The following is a 5,882-nucleotide window of genomic DNA, read 5'->3' as shown; positions in this document are numbered from 1 at the left end:
CATAGTGCTTTTTTTGGGACATAATACTAATTTTTTTTATTAAAGGTCTTACGGGTTTGGAACGACATAAGGATGAGTAATTAATGACAGAATTTTCATTTTTGGGTGAGCTATCGCTTTAAGAGTTAAGTTTAAGTCTTACATTTTCATCTCAAATCATACAAACAACACTAATCTGCCAAAATGTAAAACAGTAATGCTTTCTCATGACACTGGGTTGTTATCTATATAAATGGATGTACGATCGAAGCTTATAATGCTAGTTAAATATAGTTAAACTGCATGTGTTGAAATTCTTGCTTCAGGTCTTCTATGATATCCTCCACCATTTGAGCCATGACTGTTGAAATCTTATTGAAATGCAGATGAGAAGCTAATTTGAATAAATAACGATAGAAAAAGTAACATTTGCAGAAATGCGCAGTTTGCCAATTCTCTGTGATGCTGAGAGCAGAGTCCGTGGCCTCATTACATGCTTTCTCAATTACAGCTATTCATTGCTGGCAGAGGTCTGCTCAGCTTGTTTTGACAATGGCACTATGCAGCTGTGAAAAACCCCTCTTTCACTTTTTCGGAGCACTATGTGCTCTCTTTTCTGATTGTGAGCTTATTAGAAGAAGCTGCTAGTCTGCTGATTGTATTTTTCAAACTGCAATGAAGAAGTGTCGCTGTAACTGTGATTCTCTAAATTAGAGCACAGCAGATAAATCGTCTCTGCTGTTTCAACGGTTTCGTGGTATGTAACTGACCTTTTGAAAATCATACAGAGATGTTATACAGTATATTCAGGTGTTTAACAGCTTAAAGGTGTTGTAAGTGATTTTAGCCAAATTGCTAACTTCTGTCAGTTGCTGAAGTTAACTTTAACAACGTCATCTTTATGCAGAACTGCCCTCTAAAGATATGTCAGCCAACATGAGCATTCAAAATGACTCACAGGCTGAAAACCTTTATGACTGGCCAGATTTCTGAGGATGTTTGTTGTTTTTTGTTTACAGAGCCTTTAGCTGTGACACAAAGATGTTTGATTTCACAGTGATACCTGTCAGGCTATATAGACATTTTACTGTATTTATTCTAAAGAAATAAACTGCTTTAATTTAGCTAAAATTAATGTTAGTTGCTAATATTTTAGAATGCTTATGTTGTAATAATGTTGAAAGGGATTCTATGAGCTATTACATTTGTTAAGAAGATGAAAATAGTGCCTAACTTTAAATAATCACCCAACTCTTTCATTTCTGTGAACAGTAGCCTTCTTTATCTTTATCTGGATATGACATCACATTCAAAGGCAATATGCTGTACACTAAATTTGCTGTACACTAAATTTGTGACTGTACTTTATATCATTAGCACTACATTAGCAGGTTAGCTGTGATATCCATGAGCTAACTCTTCAGGCGTGTTGGATTGGTGCATGTTTGCATTTTACAATGAACAAACCAAAGCCACTAAATGGCAAGCCTGCAACCATTAGCTGAAAAAGCGTAACGGATAAAGATAACACTTCCAGTCTGGCAGGACGTGGGAAAGGAGACCAGAGGCATTTTTTTTAATGAATGTCAATTCATCAAGAGAGGCTTTACTATGCTGAATAAACAGCTTTTTGGAAACGGCTTATCATTTAATGAATCTACAGCCTATTTGCTAATCTTCAACATGTTTTACACTAAACAATACTATGAACTATTTTTAGAGTTTACCATTTTAAAAAAATGTTGTTTTATAAGAGAAGTCACCAACTTTTTGTGACAAGTGGGATTCAGTTTGCGGCACTTCTCATTCATTCCTATGGTATCTGTAAACGGCGAGTGTCACCATCACATTTGTGTATGTCAATAGTATAGCCTCATTTGAACTAGAAATTAATTTTCTAGAAATGTTTTTTCCCCCATCTGGGTGACTGTCATTTCCCATTATGAAATATAAAACTTGACAGCAGAATATTAGCCTCATCCCAGCAATTTATAAATTACACTGAACCAGTATGCCACTATTTAGTAAGGGAAAAAATCAAATAATAATAACAATAATAATAGCAACAATTATTATTATTATTATTATTATTATTGTTACACTGTATTATAATAATAATATTTTAGAATCTATGATCACTATAGATTAGTACTACTACTACTACTAATAATAATTTGTCATTGGTGTTATTGATATCAGTAACTTCCTGTATCTTGGGGTGAAATTAATTGCAAATTTTTTGTTCTATTATTATTTTTATCATTATATTATATTACTGTTATTATAGAAAATGTTAAAATTAGTGTAGATAATGGATTGGGGTGGAAGCTTGAGTTTTCACAGTAATTTAACTAGATTAGTTCACTTCCAGAATCAAAATTCCCTGATAATTTACTCACCCATATGTCATCCAACATGCTCATGTCTTTCTTTCTTCGGACGAAAAAGAAATTAAGGATTGAGGAAAAATTCCAGGATTTTTACTTCAATGGGAATCAACGGGTTGAATGTCCAAATTGCAGTTTCAGTGCAGCTTCAAAGGGCTCTACACAATCCCAGCTGAGGAATAACAGTCTTATCTAGTGAAACAATCTATTATTTTCTAAAAAAAAAAAAAAAAAAAAAAAAGTATATGCTTTTTAACCACAAATGCTTGTCTTTCACTAGCTCTGCGATGCGCGTCTATGATTTCACGCATTACAGTGAAGTTGGAAACGTCATGAAAAACATCTCATTTTCTCTTCCAACTTCAAAATCGTCCAACAGCATTGTTTTACCTTTTTTGTAAAAGGCGTTTGGCTTTTTTTTGTATGTTCGCTTTATAAACACTGGATTGGTACTTCCCTGTATGCATATAGTCATGGATGCAGAACTAGTGCAAGATGAACATTTGTGGTTGAAAAGTATATAAAATGATTTTTTTTTAGAAAATGACCAATCATTTATGACCAACTAGATAAGACCCTTATTTCTCAGCTCTGATCATGTTAAGCCCTTTGAAGCTGCATTGAAACTGCAATTTGGACCTTCAACCCATTGATCTCCTGGAATGTTGAAAAATCCTGGAATGTTCTCATCAAAAGTTTCATTTCGACGGAACAAAGAAAGACAAGAACATTTTGGTTGACATAGGGGTGTGTAAAATTTCAGGACATTTTTATTCTGGAAGTCAGCTAATCCTTTAATCAGCAATAACCCCTTATTCCCAGTTCTAGATGTATATAATTCTAGAGAAATGCTTCTCTTGGGCATAAATAAAAACCTGTTGTGGGAGGCAATTATGATATAATCATTAGTCAGTTTCCATTTCTGATTAAGAGTGGACATTGTCTGACTGGCTCTTTCTCCTGCCAACTCAATCTATTCGTGTTTGACAGTTGCCTGCAGCGTTATTAAAAACGCTATTCAGATTGCCAAATAAGGTTGGGCATAAACCTCACATTCACGGTCCACAGTGTAATTATGAGCAGCATGGCACCGTTTTGAAAGCAGCACTGGCGTAAGATAAGAGTTTTCCTAATGCCAGCATGCTTTCAGACAGGCAGCTGAACAATATTACCCAGTTAGAACATCCTAGTTTGACAGCATCCATTTACAACTCATATCGAGTCAAATAACACAAAAGCAACTGTATAAATAACACTTCTCACATTTTAGCAATGTGAATAATTTGAATACTGAATATTGCTGAATGTATCACAGTTCAAAACAGCTTACTTGAATTTGCTAGTGTTGTATAATCTGTTGTTTCTTCAAACTGTCAGACATTGCAAACTTGACTGTGAGATTTACCCTAAGCTGGATTCTTTGGTTTTGAGTCATCAGACCCACAAACTGAATGCTCCTTTCTAGTCCCAGTACAAAGCACTCAAGCAAAGTAGATGAAGATAACATTTAATATCACTTGAATTTTCCACTATACATATATATTCATGAATACACTATCAGTGTACACAAGAGTCTCATAAACAGACTTGCTGATGTGCATATTATTGCAGTTTAACAAAACAGTTTCCTATCTACTGTATCTATTATAAAATATAATTTATAGCTGTAATTGCAAAGCTGAATTGTCAGCATCATTACTCCAGTCTTCAGTGTCACATGATTCTTCAGAAATCATTCTAATATGCTGATTATCTAGCAAACTAAATGGCTCCATAAGTTTTGGACCCCATTGGAAATGGGATTCAAAATCTAACTGTAACCTGGAAAGTTTTTTTTTTTTTTTTTGAAACAACAAAAACAGATTATGCAGGTCCGATGCATTTCCATTGATGCTGAAGATGCTCTATGGATCATCTCAAATCACGAAAGCGAACATGATCTTCAGATTTTAAACAAACTTATAAAGTTCATGCAGTTTGAGTACTGCTGTCACTAAATACAAAGAAAGATACAAAAGTACTAACACGCTCTGTTAGCTTTTCAATTAAACTTTCAATTAAAATTAAATTAGATAATGAAAAACAGAAGCATTTTCACTACTGGCCTCAGTCTTTGGACCCCACTGAACAACATGCATGGCCTCTGAATGAGTCTAATGAGTGATTTGATGAATGCTGTACCTGGTGCCAGAAAAAGGTCTAATTAGATCAGAAATATTCCTTTCTTCAGCTCCTGTTCTTTCACTAAGATTTAAATTATTTGAAACATCCAAATGTTAATGAAGAAACATATCAGAGCTCCCAGGTCCAGCTGTAGATATTACATGTATTTATTTCTGTTTGTGTGAACACTTGCAGGAAAGGACTCTGTGACCGTCCGACTCTGACATGAATTTATGATGCATTACCTGCCTGCTGAACATGTTGCTAATAACAGCTTGCTGATGAGGGGCTCACTGAGAAACGCAATTACCTTTTAATTATGCAAATGAGATCCTCAGAGGAACTGTGCATCCTGAGGTCTAAGGAGCGGAAAAGCATGCCGATTAACCCCTGACCTAAAGACAATATAAGGCATTATTATTCACAAAGGCATCTATATGCTGGGAAAGTGCTGTGGTTTTCTTAGGAGATACATCAGGAGATTTGACTTTTAAATACAGTGACCTTTCCAGTAAACAAAACGTCTGAAATCTATAAGAGCCTATGTATAAATACTCCACATTTGCAGCTTCTTAAAGGAATGGTTTAACCAAAAATGAAACTTTTTTGGAAGTGTACTCAGGCCATTCACAGGATATAGATGAGTTTGTTTCAGGGTTGCCAGGTTTTCATACCAAAACCCACCCAATTGCTATTCAAAACTAGCCCAATCACATTTCGAGTGAGGTCCCGTGTTCCAGCGGATAAAATACATGTTTTTTGTCAGCTAAATATGACGTTATTGGGGGCGCTTTAACTCGCAGATGTCAAAAATTGCCTGCGGCAACAGTGTAAAAGTAGCCCAATTCCCGCAGACTTGGCAACACTGGTTTTTTCTTCATTGGAAACAATTTTTGGAGAATTTAGCATCACTAGTTACTTGCTCACCAGTCAATTTTATGCAGTAAATTGGTGCCGTATGATTGAGAGTCCAAACAGCTGATAAAAACACAATAATCGACAAGTAATCCACATGACTTATCTTATGAGTACTGAAGTATTGCCATGTTTGTTTGGAGAAACTTCTCCACTAGAATTACACAGATCCTCTGTAGTGAATGGGTACCGTCACAATGACAGCTGATAAGAAAGCACCACAATAACCCACATGTAATCTACCTAAATCCAGTCCATCAATTAACATCCTCTGAAGTAAAAATCTGCATGTTTATACTGTAAGAAACATCAATCATTAAGGCATTTTAACTTTAAACTCTTAGCTTCAGGACCTTACTTCTTCCAGTAAAAAAAAAAGTTCCCTGTTGTGCTCTCACATTAAAATCTATCGACATATTTGTTTATATTTATTTTTGA

This window comes from Labeo rohita, chromosome 8 (genome assembly GCF_022985175.1).
Source record: "Labeo rohita strain BAU-BD-2019 chromosome 8, IGBB_LRoh.1.0, whole genome shotgun sequence".
Taxonomy (NCBI): Eukaryota; Metazoa; Chordata; class Actinopteri; order Cypriniformes; family Cyprinidae; genus Labeo; species Labeo rohita.
The sequence above is the reverse complement of the archived record's forward strand: the minus strand, read 5'-3'. Positions refer to the sequence as shown.